This window comes from Oncorhynchus kisutch, linkage group LG13 (genome assembly GCF_002021735.2).
Source record: "Oncorhynchus kisutch isolate 150728-3 linkage group LG13, Okis_V2, whole genome shotgun sequence".
Classification (NCBI taxonomy): domain Eukaryota; kingdom Metazoa; phylum Chordata; class Actinopteri; order Salmoniformes; family Salmonidae; genus Oncorhynchus; species Oncorhynchus kisutch.
Window position 1 is genome coordinate 8,899,616 of NC_034186.2, and position 17,615 is coordinate 8,917,230.

A 17,615-nucleotide genomic window follows, 5' to 3' on the forward strand; every position below is an offset into this window, starting at 1 on the left:
AGACTGGGAGTGTCTATATTCAGCTGCCTGGGGAGAAGACTGGGAGTGTCTGGGTATTCAGCTGCCTGAGGAGAAGACTGGGAATATCTATATTCAGCTGCCTGGGGAGAAGACTGGGAGTGTCTGGGTATTCAGCTGCCTGAGGAGAAGACTGGGAGTGTCTATATTCATCTGCCTGAGGAGAAGCCTGGAAGTGTCTAGGTTCTCAACTGCCTCAGGAGAAGACTGGGAGTGTCCATAATAATCTGCCTGAGCAGAAGACTGGGAGTGTCTAGGTTCTCAACTGCCTCAGGAGAAGACTGGGAGTGTCTATAATAATCTGCCTGAGCAGAAGACTGGGAGTGTCTGGGTATTCAGCTGTCTGACGAGAAGACTGGGAGTGTCTGGCTATTCAGCTGCCTGAGGAGAAGACTGGGAGTGTCTGGGTATTCAGCTGCCTGAGCAGAAGACAGGGATGTCTGGGTATTCTGCTGGCTGAGGAGAAGACTGGCAGTATCTATTTTCAACTGCCTGAGGAGAAGACTGGGAGTGCCTGGGTATTCAGCTGCCTGTGGAGAAGACTGGGAGTGTCTATATTCAGCTGCCTGGGGAGAAGCCTGGGAGTCTCTGTGTATTCAGCTGCCTGGGGAGAAGACTGGGAGTGTCTGGGTATTCAGCTGCCTGAGGAGAAGCCTAGGAATGTCTATATTCAGCTGCCTGGGGAGAAGACTGGGAGTGTCTGGGTATTCAGCTGCCTGAGGAGAAGTCTGGGAGTGTCTATATTCAGCTGCCTGGGGAGAAGACTGGGAGTGTCTGGGTATTCAGCTGCCTGAGGAGAAGACTGGGAGTGTCTATATTCAGCTGCCTGGGGAGAAGACTGGGAGTGTCTGGGTATTCAGCTGCCTGAGGAGAAGCCTGGGAGTGTCTGGGTATTCAGCTGCCTGGGGAGAAGACTGGGAGTGTCTGGGTATTCAGCTGCCTGCGGAGAGGACTGGGAGTGTGTGTGTGTGTGTGTGTGTGTGTGTGTGTGTGTGTGTGTGTGTGTGTGTGTGTGTGTGTGTGTGTGTGTGTGTGTGTGTGTGTGTGTGTGTGTGTGTGTGTGCTTTGGGAGGGTTCTCTGAGGTGGCCATTGCCACCAGAAATCAAGCAGATCAGTGTTTGGGTGACGGAGAAAGGAGAGAGGGAGAGAAATAAGAGAGAGAGAGAGACAAGGGGAGAGAGAGAGAGAGAGAGACAGGGGGAGAGGGAGATGGAGATGGAGAGAGAGAGACAAGGGGAGAGGGAGAGAAATAGAGAGAGAGAGCGAGAGGGAGAGAAATAGAGAGAGAGAGACAAGGGGAGAGGGTGGGCCACCGCTTGGATTGTCTTCTATCTCCTCAAGGCATGTGTGCTGCGCTTGCATCATGCAGATATCTGGCTTCATTTTTCCTCACTAGATGGGATTGTTTGGAATGGGATGCAGAAAAACTGATGCCCTTTTTGGCATGTTATACGACAACTAGAGTGTATGGCAGGTTTGTCTAATGTCCGTTGGTGGATATGCATGCATGTATTTTTGCTTGTGTGCGTGTGTGTGTGTATTTATGTGTGTGTGTACATGTTTGCATATTTAAGTATCTGATATGCGTGTGTGTGTGTGTGTGTGTAATCATAATAATTATGCTGAATCCCAAACCAATGGGCAGCTGTCCAGACAGTCCGTTCAGATCTTCGGCATAGTGCCTAAAGGGATGGTTTGCGGATTTAATATTTAGTGTGGGGTTTGGGAATACGTGTGGTTCCTCTAGGACCGCCCCATGTGATACACGTACTGCTCGAAAGCAGTTCCACACACTCCCTTCCCCCTGGTCTGTCTGTGAGGTAATGCAGTCTCTGTTGCTAGGGGGAACAGAGGTGTTTCTGTTAGGCTTATCTGTCCTATATAAAGACTCCATTGATGGGTTTACAAATATTCCGTGGACTGACTGAGAATTTCATCCGTGGGTCACTGCATCAGCTATACTGGAGAAAGTGACTCCAGGACCTATTTGTAGATTATGAATGCTGTTCTGAATGCTGTTCTGAATGCTGTTCTGAATGCTGTTCTGAATGCTGTTATGAATGCTGTTATGAATGCTGTTATGAATGCTGTTATGAATGTGTAATACATATGTTTTGAACAGTTCCAGGTTTATGACCACACTGGTAGTGATGAAGTCAGAATGCTGTTCTGAATGCTGTTCTGAATGCTGTTATGAATGCTGTTATGAATGTGTAATACATATGTTTTGAACAGTTCAGGGTTTATGACCACACTGGTAGTGATGAAGTCAGAATGCTGTTATGAATGCTGTTATGAATGCTGTTATGAATGCTGTTATGAATGCTGTTATGAATGCTGTTATGAATGCTGTTATGAATGCTGTTATGAATGTGTAATACATATGTTTTGAACAGTTCCAGGTTTATGACCACACTGGTAGTGATGAAGTCAGAATGCTGTTCTGAATGCTGTTATGAATGCTGTTATGAATGCTGTTATGAATGTGTAATACATATGTTTTGAACAGTTCAGGGTTTATGACCACACTGGTAGTGATGAAGTCAGAATGCTGTTCTGAATGCTGTTCTGAATGCTGTTCTGAATGCTGTTCTGAATGCTGTTCTGAATGCTGTTCTGAATGCTGTTCTGAATGTGTAATACATATGTTTTGAACAGTTCCAGGTTTATGACCACACTGGTAGTGATGAAGTCAGAATGCTGTTATGAATGCTGTTATGAATGCTGTTATGAATGCTGTTCTGAATGCTGTTCTGAATGTGTAATACATATGTTTTGAACAGGTCCAGGTTTATGACCACACTGGTAGTGATGAAGTCAGAATGCTGTTATGCGTGTGTTGTGTTTAGTTCCGGGTCCCAACATCCTAGCTATTTTGTCCTGTGATTTAATGTGACATATTGGCACAGCACCTCACCCTTTAAGGGTGGCCTGGACACCCTAAAGCTTGTTCACGTGTACTGACCCACCCCCTGTGTCGACCCATCACTCATCCATATATTTATATATTCTTATTCCTTTACTTATAATCTTGTGTATTATGTATTTGTTGTGGAATATTTAGATTACTTGTTAGATATTGCTGCACTGTCAGAACTAGAAGCACAAGCATTTTGCTACACCTGCAATAACATCTGCCAACCGTGTGAATGTAACAAATAACATTTGATTTGATTTTGATTTGAAGCCTGGGATTCGGGTTAATGTATATACAGTTGAAGTCGGAAGTTTACATACACCTTAGCCAACTACATTTAAACTCGGTTTTCACAATTCCTTACATTTAATACTCATAACAATTCCCTGTCTTAGGTCAGTTAGAATCACCACTTTATTTTAAGAATGTGAAATGTCAGAATAATAGTAGAGAGTGATTTATTTCAGCTTTTATTTCTTTCATCATATTCCCAGTGGGTCAGAAGTTTGCATACACTTGATTAGTATTTGGTAGCATTGCCTTTAATTTTTTTTACTTGAGTCAAATGTTTCGGGTAGCCTTCCACAAGCTTCCCACAATAAGTTGGGTGAATTCTGGCCCATTCCTCCTGACAGAGCTGGTGTAACTGAGTCAGGTTTGTAGGCCTCCTTGCTTGCACGCTTTTTCAGTTCTGCCCACAAATTTTCTGTAGGATTGAGGTCAGGGCTTTGTGATGGCCACTCCAATACCTTGACTTTGTTGTCCTTAAGCCATTTCGACACAACTTTGGAAGTAAGCTTTGGGTCATTGTCCATTTGGAAGACCCATTTGCGACCAAGCTTTTAACTTCCTGACTGATGTCTTGAGATGTTGCTTCAATATAGCCACATAATTTTCCTTCCCTCATGATGCCATCTATTTTGTGAAGTGCACCAGTCCCTCCTGCAGCAAAACACCCCCACAACATGATGCTGCCAGCCACATGCTTCACGGTTGGGATGGTGTTCTTCGGCTTGCAAGCCACCAAACATAACGATGGTCATTATGGCCAAACAGTTCTATTTTTGTTTCATCAGACCAGAGGACATTTCTCCAAAGAGTAAAGTCTTTGTCCCTATGTACAGTTCCAAACTGTAGTCTATATTTTTTATAGCGGTTTTGGAACAGTGGTTTTTTCCTTGCTGAGCGGCCTTTCAGGTTGTCGATATAGGACTAGTTTTACTGTGGATATAGATACTTTTGTACCTGTTTTCTCCAGCATCTTCATAAGGTCGTTTGCTGTTGTTCTGGGATTGATGTGCACTTTTCACACCAAAGTATGTTCATCTCTAGGGGACAGAACGCGTCTCCTTCCTGAGCGGTATGCCGGCTGCGTGGTCCCATGGTGTTTATACTTGCGCACTTTTGTCTGTCCAGATGAACGTGGTTCCTGCAGGCGTTTGGAAATTGCTCCCAGGGATGCACAAGTCGATGTCTAACCGACTTGCCAATACTATAGTTTGTTAGCAAGACATTTGTGGAGTGTTTGAAAAATGAGTTTTAATGACTCCAAACTAAGTGAATGTAAACTTCCGACTTCAACTGTATAAACTCCAGTCGTACTTTATCAAAAGCCTTTTCAAAATCAGCTATGAAAACCAGGTCTGGTTTCCCCGATATTACATTGTTTCCAGTACTTGTCTCATATTATCTCCAATGTATTGTCCATGTAAAAAACCTGTCTGACCAGGATGAATAATATCTGACAAAACCTTTTTAATTCTATGCGCCAAGCATTTAGCTTGAATTTTTTTAAGAGGCATCCAATTTTTTTAATGGATTGGATCTTTATATTTACCACTTGGATCTTGATTCAGTAATAATGAAATCAGACCTTCTTGTTGCGTGTCTGATAATCTACCATTTATATAGGAGTGGTTAAAACATGCTAATAAAGGTCCTCTGAGTATATCAACAAAAAGTTTAGTATACTTCCACTGGTATACCATCTAGCCCTGGAGTTCCACTGGTATACCATCTAGCCCTGTAGTTCCTCTGGTATACCATCTAGCCCTGTAGTTCCTCTGGTATACCATCTAGCCCTGTAGTTCCACTGGTATACCATCTAGCCCTGGAGTTCCCCTGGTATACCATCTATCCCTGGAGTTCCCCTGGTATACCATCTATCCCTGTAGTTCCACTGGTATACCATCTAGCCCTGGAGTTCCACTGGTACACCATCTAGCCCTGGGGTTCCACTGGTATACCATCTAGCCCTGGAGTTCCCCTGGTATACCATCTAGCCCTGTAGTTCCACTGGTATACCATCTAGCCCTGTAGTTCCACTGGTATACCATCTAGCCCTGTAGTTCCACTGGTATACCATCTAGCCCTGGAGTTCCCCTGGTATACCATCTAGCCCTGTAGTTCCACTGGTATACCATCTAGCCCTGGAGTTCCACTGGTATACCATCTAGCCCTGTAGGTCCACTGGTATACCATCTAGCCCTGTAGTTCCACTGGTATACCATCTAGCCCTGGAGTTCCCCTGGTATACCATCTAGCCCTGTAGTTCCACTGGTATACCATCTAGCCCTGGAGTTCCCCTGGTATACCATCTAGCCCTGTAGTTCCACTGGTATACCATCTAGCCCTGGAGTTCCACTGGTATACCATCTAGCCCTGTAGGTCCACTGGTATACCATCTAGCCCTGTAGTTCCACTGGTATACCATCTAGCCCTGTAGTTCCACTGGTATACCATCTAGCCCTGGAGTTCCACTGGTATACCATCTAGCCCTGTAGTTCCCCTGGTATACCATCTAGCCCTGTAGTTCCCCTGGTATACCATCTAGCCCTGTAGTTCCACTGGTATACCATCTGGCCCTGTAGTTCCCCTGGTATACCATCTAGCCCTGGAGTTCCCCTGGTATACCATCTAGCCCTGGAGTTCCCCTGGTATACCATCTAGCCCTGTAGTTCTACTGGTATACCATCTAGCCCTGTAGTTCTACTGGTATACCATCTAGCCCTGTAGTTCCACTGGTATACCATCTAGCCCTGGAGTTCCCCTGGTATACCATCTAGCCCTGGAGTTCCACTGGTATACCATCTAGCCCTGTAGTTCCACTGGTATACCATCTAGCCCTGGAGTTCCCCTGGTATACCATCTAGCCCTGTAGTTCCACTGGTATACCATCTAGCCCTGGAGTTCCCCTGGTATACCATCTAGCCCTGTAGTTCCCCTGGTATACCATCTAGCCCTGTAGTTCCCCTGGTATACCATCTAGCCCTGTAGTTCCCCTGGTATACCACCCAGCCCTGTTGTTCCCCTGGTATACCAGCTAGCCCTGTAGTTCCACTGGTATACCACCCAGCCCTGTAGTTCCCCTGGTATACCATCTAGCCCTGTAGTTCCCCTGGTATACCATCTAGCCCTGGAGTTCCACTGGTATACCATCTAGCCCTGTAGTTCCACTGGTATACCATCTAGCCCTGGAGTTCCCCTGGTATACCATCTAGCCCTGTAGTTCCACTGGTATACCATCTAGCCCTGGAGTTCCCCTGGTATACCATCTAGCCCTGGAGTTCCCCTGGTATACCATCTAGCCCTGTAGTTCCACTGGTATACCATCTAGCCCTGGAGTTCCCCTGGTATACCATCTAGCCCTGTAGTTCCCCTGGTATACCATCTAGCCCTGTAGTTCCACTGGTATACCATCTAGCCCTGGAGTTCCCCTGGTATACCATCTAGCCCTGTAGTTCCACTGGTATACCATCTAGCCCTGGAGTTCCCCTGGTATACCATCTAGCCCTGTAGTTCCCCTGGTATACCATCTAGCCCTGTAGTTCCACTGGTATACCATCTAGCCCTGGAGTTCCCCTGGTATACCATCTAGCCCTGGAGTTCCCCTGGTATACCATCTAGCCCTGTAGTTCCACTGGTATACCATCTAGCCCTGGAGTTCCACTGGTATACCATCTAGCCCTGGAGTTCCACTGGTATACCATCTAGCCCTGTAGTTCCCCTGGTATACCATCTAGCCCTGTAGTTCCACTGGTATACCATCTAGCCCTGGAGTTCCCCTGGTATACCATCTAGCCCTGGAGTTCCCCTGGTATACCATCTAGCCCTGTAGTTCCACTGGTATACCATCTAGCCCTGGAGTTCCACTGGTATACCATCTAGCCCTGGAGTTCCCCTGGTATACCATCTAGCCCTGGAGTTCCCCTGCTATACCATCTAGCCCTGTAGTTCCCCTGGTATACCATCTAGCCCTGTAGTTCCCCTGGTATACCATCCAGGCTTTGATTAAATGTCCAATATCCTAGTCCATGTGGAAATACTGTAAGAGTAATATATATGCCAATTATGTGATGGTCTGACCGCATTCTGTCCCCTATCAACACTTTTTAAACTTTCGGTGGCAGAGAGAGAATGACATAAGAAAGTAATCAAGACGACTAGTGCCTGAGGGTGATAGTTTGTAGTGTGAGTGGGAAAGGTTTAGGTTTAATCAATTTACATTTGTTTGTTTGCATTTTCTTCAGCAATACCACTCAAACAAAGTTGTACATCAATCTCTTTCCTTGAGAGGACATATGACAGTATTTTCCATATAGTCTGACACATAGCTTTGCTATTATCATAGATATCTACTATACTGTATGTACCGTACCAGTCGACAGTTTGGACACACCTACTCATTCAATGTTTTTCTATATTTAAAAATAAAATAGTTTTCTACATTTTAGAATAATAGTGAAGACATCAAAACTATGAAATAACACATATGGAATCATGTAGTAACTAAAAAAGTGTTAAACAAATATTTGAGATTCTTCATAGTAGCCACCTTTTGCCTTGATGACAGCTTTGCACACTCATGGCATTCTCTCAACCAACTTCACCTGGAATGCTTTTTCAACAGTCTTGAAGGAGTTCCCACATATGCTGCGCACTTGTTGGCTGCTTTTCCTTCACTCTAAGGTCCAAATCATCCCAAACCATCTGAATTGGGTTGAGGTCAGGTGATTGTGGAGGCCAGGTCACCTGATGCAGCACCTCGTCACTCTCCTTCTTGGTCAAATAGCCCTTACATAGACTGGAGGTGTGTTGGGTCATTGTCCTGTTGAAAAACAAATGATAGTCCCACTAAGCGCAAGCCAGATGGGATGGCGTATCGCTGCAGAATGCTGTGGTGGCCATGCTGTTTAAGTGTGCCTTGAATTCTAAATAAATCCCTGACAGTGTCTCCAGAAAAGCACCCCCACACCTCCTCCTCCATGCTTCACGGTGGGAACCACACATGCGGAGATCATCTGTTCACCTACTCTGCATCTCACAAAGACAATGAGGTTGTAACAAAAATCTCAAATTTAGACTCATCAGACCAAAGGACAGATTTCCACCGGTCTAATGTCTATTGCTTGTGTTTCTTGGCTCAAGCAAGTCTCTTCTTCTTATTGGTGTCCTTTAGTAGTGGTTTCTTGACAGAAATTTGCCAAGAGCGTGCAAAGCTGTCATCAAGGCAAAGGGTGGCTACTTTGAAGAATCTCAAATATAAAATATATTTTGATTTGTTTAACAATTTTTTGCTTACTACATGATTCCACATGTGTTATTGCATAGTTTTGATGTCTTCACTATTATTCTACAATCAAGTTGGTGTGTCCAAACTTTTGACTGGCACTGTATATATCTATAATTATTACATGTATTATCATTATTATTTTACAGAGTGGTGATAGATGGCAGCAGGTAGCCTAGTGGTTAGAGTGTAGAGGCGGCAGGTAGCCTAGTGGTTAGAGTGTAGAGGCGGCAGGTAGCCTAGTGGTTAGAGTGTAGATGGCAGCAGGTAGCCTAGTGGTTAGAGTATAGATGGCAGCAGGTAGCCTAGTGGTTAGAGTGTAGAGGCGGCAGGTAGCCTAGTGGTTAGAGTGTAGAGGCGGCAGGTAGCCTAGTGGTTAGAGTGTAGAGGCGGCAGGTAGCCTAGTGGTTAGAGTGTAGGGACGGCAGGGTAGCCTAGTGGTTAGAGTGTAGGGACGGCAGGTAGCCTAGTGGTTAGAGTGTAGGGACGGCAGGGTAGCCTAGTGGTTAGAGTGTAGAGGCGGCAGGTAGCCTAGTGGTTAGAGTGTAGAGGCGGCAGGTAGCCTAGTGGTTAGAGTGTAGGGACGGCAGGGTAGCCTAGTGGTTAGAGTGTAGGGACGGCAGGGTAGTCTAGTGGTTAGAGTGTAGGGACGGCAGGGTAGCCTAGTGGTTAGAGTGTAGGGACGGCAGGGTAGCCTAGTGGTTAGAGTGTAGGGACGGCAGGGTAGCCTAGTGGTTAGAGTGGAGGGAGGCAGGGTAGCCTAGTGGTTAGAGTGTAGATGGCAGCAGGTAGCCTAGTGGTTAGAGTGTAGAGGCGGCAGGTAGCCTAGTGGTTAGAGTGTAGGGACGGCAGGGTAGCCTAGTGGTTAGAGTGTAGGGACGGCAGGTAGCCTAGTGGTTAGAGTGTAGAGGCGGCAGGTAGCCTAGTGGTTAGAGTGTAGGGACGGCAGGGTAGCCTAGTGGTTAGAGTGTAGGGACGGCAGGGTAGCCTAGTGGTTAGAGTGTAGGGACGGCAGGGTAGCCTAGTGGTTAGAGTGTAGGGACGGCAGGGTAGCCTAGTGGTTAGAGTGTAGGGACGGCAGGGTAGCCTAGTGGTTAGAGTGGAGGGAGGCAGGGTAGCCTAGTGGTTAGAGTGTAGAGGCGGCAGGGTAGCCTAGTGGTTAGAGTGTAGGGACGGCAGGGTAGCCTAGTGGTTAGAGTGTAGGGACGGCAGGGTAGCCTAGTGGTTAGAGTGTAGGGACGGCAGGGTAGCCTAGTGGTTAGAGTGTAGGGAAGGCAGGGTAGCCTAGTGGTTAGAGTGGAGGGGCGGCAGGTAGCCTAGTGGTTAGAGTGGAGGGGCGGCAGGTAGCCTAGTGGTTAGAGTGTAGGGACGGCAGGGTAGCCTAGTGGTTAGAGTGGAGGGGCAGCAGGTAGCCTAGTGGTTAGAGTGTAGGGACGGCAGGGTAGCCTAGTGGTTAGAGTGTAGGGACTGCAGGTATCCTAGTGGTTAGAGTGGAGGGACGGCAGGGTAGCCTAGTGGTTAGAGTGTAGGGACGGCAGGGTAGCCTAGTGGTTAGAGTGTAGGGACGGCAGGGTAGCCTAGTGGTTAGAGTGTAGGGACGGCAGGGTAGCCTAGTGGTTAGAGTGTAGAGGCGGCAGGTAGCCTAGTGGTTAGAGTGTAGAGGCGGCAGGTAGCCTAGTGGTTAGAGTGTAGGGACGGCAGGGTAGCCTAGTGGTTAGAGTGTAGGGACGGCAGGGTAGTCTAGTGGTTAGAGTGTAGGGACGGCAGGGTAGCCTAGTGGTTAGAGGTTAGGGACGGCAGGGTAGCCTAGTGGTTAGAGTGTAGGGACGGCAGGGTAGCCTAGTGGTTAGAGTGGAGGGAGGCAGGGTAGCCTAGTGGTTAGAGTGTAGATGGCAGCAGGTAGCCTAGTGGTTAGAGTGTAGAGGCGGCAGGTAGCCTAGTGGTTAGAGTGTAGGGACGGCAGGGTAGCCTAGTGGTTAGAGTGTAGGGACGGCAGGTAGCCTAGTGGTTAGAGTGTAGAGGCGGCAGGTAGCCTAGTGGTTAGAGTGTAGGGACGGCAGGGTAGCCTAGTGGTTAGAGTGTAGGGACGGCAGGGTAGCCTAGTGGTTAGAATGTAGGGATGGCAGGGTAGCCTAGTGGTTAGAGTGTAGGGACGGCAGGGTAGCCTAGTGGTTAGAGTGTAGGGACGGCAGGGTAGCCTAGTGGTTAGAGTGGAGGGAGGCAGGGTAGCCTAGTGGTTAGAGTGTAGGGACGGCAGGGTAGCCTAGTGGTTAGAGTGGAGGGGCGGCAGGTAGCCTAGTGGTTAGAGTGGAGGGGCGGCAGGTAGCCTAGTGGTTAGAGTGTAGGGACGGCAGGGTAGCCTAGTGGTTAGAGTGGAGGGGCAGCAGGTAGCCTAGTGGTTAGAGTGTAGGGACGGCAGGGTAGCCTAGTGGTTAGAGTGTAGGGACGGCAGGGTAGTCTAGTGGTTAGAGTGTAGGGACGGCAGGGTAGCCTAGTGGTTAGAGTGTAGGGACGGCAGGGTAGCCTAGTGGTTAGAGTGTAGGGACGGCAGGGTAGCCTAGTGGTTAGAGTGGAGGGAGGCAGGGTAGCCTAGTGGTTAGAGTGTAGATGGCAGCAGGTAGCCTAGTGGTTAGAGTGTAGAGGCGGCAGGTAGCCTAGTGGTTAGAGTGTAGGGACGGCAGGGTAGCCTAGTGGTTAGAGTGTAGGGACGGCAGGTAGCCTAGTGGTTAGAGTGTAGAGGCGGCAGGTAGCCTAGTGGTTAGAGTGTAGGGACGGCAGGGTAGCCTAGTGGTTAGAGTGTAGGGACGGCAGGGTAGCCTAGTGGTTAGAGTGTAGGGACGGCAGGGTAGCCTAGTGGTTAGAGTGTAGGGACGGCAGGGTAGCCTAGTGGTTAGAGTGTAGGGACGGCAGGGTAGCCTAGTGGTTAGAGTGGAGGGAGGCAGGGTAGCCTAGTGGTTAGAGTGTAGAGGCGGCAGGGTAGCCTAGTGGTTAGAGTGTAGGGACGGCAGGGTAGCCTAGTGGTTAGAGTGTAGGGACGGCAGGGTAGCCTAGTGGTTAGAGTGTAGGGACGGCAGGGTAGCCTAGTGGTTAGAGTGTAGGGATGGCAGGGTAGCCTAGTGGTTAGAGTGTAGGGACGGCAGGTAGCCTAGTGGTTAGAGTGGAGGGACGGCAGGGTAGCCTAGTGGTTAGAGTGTAGGGACGGCAGGGTAGCCTAGTGGTTAGAGTGTAGGGACGGCAGGGTAGCCTAGTGGTTAGAGTGTAGGGACGGCAGGGTAGCCTAGTGGTTAGAGTGTAGAGGCGGCAGGTAGCCTAGTGGTTAGAGTGTAGAGGCGGCAGGTAGCCTAGTGGTTAGAGTGTAGGGACGGCAGGGTAGCCTAGTGGTTAGAGTGGAGGGAGGCAGGGTAGCCTAGTGGTTAGAGTGTAGAGGCGGCAGGGTAGCCTAGTGGTTAGAGTGTAGGGACGGCAGGGTAGCCTAGTGGTTAGAGTGTAGGGACGGCAGGGTAGCCTAGTGGTTAGAGTGTAGGGACGGCAGGGTAGCCTAGTGGTTAGAGTGTAGGGATGGCAGGGTAGCCTAGTGGTTAGAGTGTAGGGACGGCAGGTAGCCTAGTGGTTAGAGTGGAGGGACGGCAGGGTAGCCTAGTGGTTAGAGTGTAGGGACGGCAGGGTAGCCTAGTGGTTAGAGTGTAGGGACGGCAGGGTAGCCTAGTGGTTAGAGTGTAGGGACGGCAGGGTAGCCTAGTGGTTAGAGTGTAGAGGCGGCAGGTAGCCTAGTGGTTAGAGTGTAGAGGCGGCAGGTAGCCTAGTGGTTAGAGTGTAGGGACGGCAGGGTAGCCTAGTGGTTAGAGTGTAGGGACGGCAGGGTAGTCTAGTGGTTAGAGTGTAGGGACGGCAGGGTAGCCTAGTGGTTAGAGTGTAGGGATGGCAGGGTAGCCTAGTGGTTAGAGTGTAGGGACGGCAGGGTAGCCTAGTGGTTAGAGTGGAGGGAGGCAGGGTAGCCTAGTGGTTAGAGTGTAGATGGCAGCAGGTAGCCTAGTGGTTAGAGTGTAGAGGCGGCAGGTAGCCTAGTGGTTAGAGTGTAGGGACGGCAGGGTAGCCTAGTGGTTAGAGTGTAGGGACGGCAGGTAGCCTAGTGGTTAGAGTGTAGAGGCGGCAGGTAGCCTAGTGGTTAGAGTGTAGGGACGGCAGGGTAGCCTAGTGGTTAGAGTGTAGGGACGGCAGGGTAGCCTAGTGGTTAGAGTGTAGGGACGGCAGGGTAGCCTAGTGGTTAGAGTGTAGGGACGGCAGGGTAGCCTAGTGGTTAGAGTGTAGGGACGGCAGGGTAGCCTAGTGGTTAGAGTGGAGGGAGGCAGGGTAGCCTAGTGGTTAGAGTGTAGAGGCGGCAGGGTAGCCTAGTGGTTAGGGTGTAGGGATGGCAGGGTAGCCTAGTGGTTAGAGTGTAGGGACGGCAGGGTAGCCTAGTGGTTAGAGTGTAGGGACGGCAGGGTAGCCTAGTGGTTAGAGTGTAGGGACGGCAGGGTAGCCTAGTGGTTAGAGTGGAGGGGCGGCAGGTAGCCTAGTGGTTAGAGTGGAGGGGCGGCAGGTAGCCTAGTGGTTAGAGTGTAGGGACGGCAGGGTAGCCTAGTGGTTAGAGTGGAGGGGCAGCAGGTAGCCTAGTGGTTAGAGTGTAGGGACGGCAGGGTAGCCTAGTGGTTAGAGTGTAGGGACGGCAGGTAGCCTAGTGGTTAGAGTGGAGGGACGGCAGGGTAGCCTAGTGGTTAGAGTGTAGGGACGGCAGGGTAGCCTAGTGGTTAGAGTGTAGGGACGGCAGGGTAGCCTAGTGGTTAGAGTGTAGGGACGGCAGGGTAGCCTAGTGGTTAGAGTGTAGGGACGGCAGGGTAGCCTAGTGGTTAGAGTGTAGGGACGGCAGGGTAGCCTAGTGGTTAGAGTGTAGGGACGGCAGGGTAGCCTAGTGGTTAGAGTGTAGGGACGGCAGGGTAACCTAGTGGTTAGAGCGTTGGGCCATTAACCGAAAGGTTTCTGGATCGAATCCCTGAGCTGTCAAGGTACAAATCTGTCGTTCTGCTCCTGAGCAAGGCAGTTAACCCACTGTTCCCCGGGCACTGTTCCCCGGGCGCCGAACATGTGGATGTCGATAAGGCCCCCCCCCCCCCCCCCCCGCACCTCTCTGATTCAGAGGGGTTGGGTTAAATGCGGAAGACACATTTCAGTTGAATGCATTCAGTTGTACAACTGACTAGGTATCCCCTCTTTCCCAGATCAGTGGAGCCTGAGAACACATAACAGAGCGACTGCTGTTAAATGAGCCCTTTTCCTAGAACAGCGATTTCCCAATAAAATGCTTGAGTTACTGGACACCTGTCTGTGACTGCTGACCCGGGGTCTGTTGATAGGGGCTGATAGGGGCCGTATTGTCCTCCGTCCCAGCATGCATGGCAGCATGGCATCAGGTGCACTTGAGCAGAGTGCACACACAGACACACTAATACACACACACCTGCCACTCCTAGTCTGTCGATAAGCCCCAATGGGCAATGTGTGGCCAAATGTAGACACCACCAGTGTCCCAGTGTCAATGGGTTTCCCACTGAGTATTACAGAGACACACACACACACAAAGACCCCCCCCCCCCCCCACTCTTCCACACATACACACACAGACCCACACACAAAGACCCCCCCCCCTCTTCCACACACACACGCAAAGACCCACACACAAAGACTCCCCCCCCCCTCTTCCACATACACACACACAAAGAACCATCCACACACACACGTAAGCTGCACACCAATCTGCCTGTCAGTGAGGCTCATAAATCAAGGTATTTAAGGCAGTGTGTGTGTGGAGCAGTGAATACAGGCCTCATTAGAATGCTGGTCAGGGGTAGGCTACGGGACTTTGTCTGGCCTTACAGCTGCATGGGGAACAGGAGGAATTTGGGGGACAGTGAATGACTCTTAAGATTAAAATGAAATCTAATGTTTTAACATTTATAATAGAAGAGCATCCTGAAACGAGATGGAATTCCTTAATAAGTACTCCAAATGTAACAGTCCTTAAATAGACCGTCTGTAGTAGCAAAGTGAGTCATCTTTAGATTATCTGTGACTATAACAGATAAACAATCCAAACCTTATTTAACCTCATAACACACAATAGTAGACAGTATGGGGCTACTTTTCTCTGGAACAGCCCCTGGTTGTTCTTTCTAGGAAGTAGCTGGTTCTACTCTTTCATCATCAGTCTGTTCCAGGAAGTAGCTAGTTCTACTCTCCTCTTTCATCATCAGTCTGTTCCAGGAAGTATCTGGTTCTACTCTTTCATCATCAGTCTGTTCCAGGAAGTAGCTAGTTCTACTCTCCTCTTTCATCATCAGTCTGTTCCAGGAAGTAGCTAGTTCTACTCTCCTCTTTCATCATCAGTCTGTTCCAGGAAGTAGCTAGTTCTACTCTCCTCTTTCATCATCAGTCTGTTCCAGGAAGTAGCTAGTTCTACTCTCCTCTTTCATTGTCAGTATGTTCCAGGAAATAGCTAGTTCTAGTCTCCTCTTTCATTGTCAGTATGTTCCAGGAAGTAGCTGGTTCTACTCTTTCATCATCAGTCTGTTCCAGGAAGTAGCTAGTTCTACTCTCCTCTTTCATTGTCAGTATGTTCCAGGAAGTAGCTGGTTCTACTCTTTCATCATCAGTCTGTTCCAGAATGTAGCTAGTTCTACTCTCCTCTTTCATCATCAGTCTGTTCCAGGAAGTAGCTAGTTATACTCTCCTCTTTCATTGTCAGTATGTTCCAGGAAGTAGCTAGTTCTACTCTCCTCTTTCATAATCAGTCTGTTCCAGGAAGAAGTTAGTTCTCCTCTTTCATCATCAGTCTGTTCCAGTATGTAGCTAGTTCTACTCTCCTCTTTCATCATCAGTCTGTTCCAGGAAGTAGCTAGTTATACTATCCAATGTCATCATCCGTCTGTTCCTGGAAGCAGAACCACACTGAGCAGAACAGTATATCTCTCCAAACCAGTCCTCGCAGACCCCTCGCTATTCAACATATTGGATTTAGTCCAACCTTTCCCACTTAATCCACCTGATTCACCTGATTCAACTGGTCAAGGACTTGGTGATTTGCTTAGTTGACTTAGTTGACTGGTTGACTAAGGTGTGCTTCAGTTGGTATACATCAGATATGTGGAATGACTGAAGGTCACCAAGGATTGGTCAGAGAAGAAGGGTTTTAAATGTGACAGCTGTTTATAGGGCTGTGGTGTCTAGTTAAACTCATGATCTATGATTTATAGAAGAGACTATCTGGTGTGGTGACCATCTGGTTGTTGATGCCGTAACGCTGACTATGACCTTGTGTGTGTGACCACCGTGTGTGTGTGTGTCTGTCTGTCTGTCTGAGTATGAGTGTGTGTGATAGTGTGTGTGTGTCTGTCTGAGTGTGTGTGTGTGTGTGTGTGTGTGTGTGTGTCTGTCTGAGTGTGTGTGTGTGTCTGAGTGTGTGTGTGTGTGTCTGTGTGTGTGTGTGTGTGTGTGTGTGTGTGTGTGTGTGTGTGTGTGTGTGTGTGTGTGTGTGTGTGTGTGTGTGTGTGTGTGTGTGTGTGTGTGTGTGTGTGTGAGTATGTGTGTATGTGTAACCGATATGAGGTGAGATTTGGCTCAGGACTCATCTTCTCTGCCTAACCAGCCATGGTGGAAATGTCAAAGTAGTAATAGAGACTTTACAGAGAGGAGATGTGTCTGTAGTACATACACAGTGTGTAGGGGCACAGTGTTGTCATCTCCTAGTCTGTGACTTGTCTGTTACCTAATGATACTTACCTTAACTGTTTACATTGTCCTGCTTGCTGTGTTGTCATTATATCTTGTCTTTCATACTCCAATCGGTAAGAATGAGATTTTGTTCAAGTGCATATTATCATTTACTTCCTGTGTCATGATCTTATGTATAAATAAACATAGTTTTGTTCATGCAGCAAGTCATTTACCCTGCCATTATAGGCTGCAGTGTTAAACTGTGCCCAGTTGAGATCTCTGGAACGTGGCCCACTTTCTGCCCATCTCTGAGGACCTACGGCTCACTGAGCACAGAACTGTTTTGGGACAGGCATTTTGTCTGGCCACCCCCACTAGTATTGTTCAGGACTCAGCCAGCAGTGTACAGCACAAACTGTCCTCAGACAACTCTGCCAAGGGACATACTAAAGGGGACTTTTCTGACGTGCAAACCATATTTAATTTCAGAATTGGTTAAAATTAGGTTACAGTTGAGATTATGGTTAAGGTCAGGGTTAAGGGTGTGATTAAGGTCAGGGTTAAGGGTTTGATTAAGGTTAGGGTTAAGGTAAGGGTCAGTTTTAGATTTTGGCGAGTTGGTTTGCAAGTCAGAAAAGTCCCTTCAGTTTCACCCCTTTCCCAGGGCCTTTAGGGTTAGAGCGCTGCACTTCAAAACAATGACGTTTACAATTTACTTCCTGTTGAACTATTGACCCCTGCTGCCGTCTTGGACCAGCTGTCTGTTGAAAAGGAGATCAACGAGATGAGCCTTTATTTTCTTTATTCAAAGACGTGTTCTGTTCCTTTCCCTTAGAGGGCTGACATTATGCAATTCTGTAGCGTTACCGTGGCCACCTTAATGTTACCTTTGTAGCCTGTAGCCTGGGGGCTGTACTTCTCTTCTCTATTGATGCTTGGCTGGACACTGATGTCTTTCATTCACTACTTGCCTGTGTGTAGAAATCATGTCTCTACTGTCTGTGGGCCTCGGTTTCACAGTCAGGTTCAAATCAAGGGGTTTATAAATACAATCGTCTCAATTTTCCCTCACTTGAAGTGAAATCCTTGAAGGTACAGATCAGGATTTGAGTCACATGATGCCAGTGTCCATGACCCTGCACTCATTGCACTCTACCTAAATATAATAAATACTAACACTGTTGACGTGTGTACTGGCCTGAACTGTGTGGTCACACATACATACATACATACATACATACATACATACATACATACATACATACATACATACATACATACATACATACATACATACATAGAGAGAGAGAGGACAATGAACGCCCTCTGTCCCTGACAGGTAGGGGTTAAGTCCGACTTGCTCG

The 17,615-nt window shown here is 48.2% G+C and overlaps 1 protein-coding gene across 4 annotated transcripts in view; it reads left to right on the plus strand.

Moving 5' to 3' along the window:
• Positions 1-17,615, plus strand: part of ano8b (anoctamin 8b) — a 104,089-nt gene that overhangs the window by 41,000 nt on the left and 45,474 nt on the right. The window lies entirely within an intron of this gene.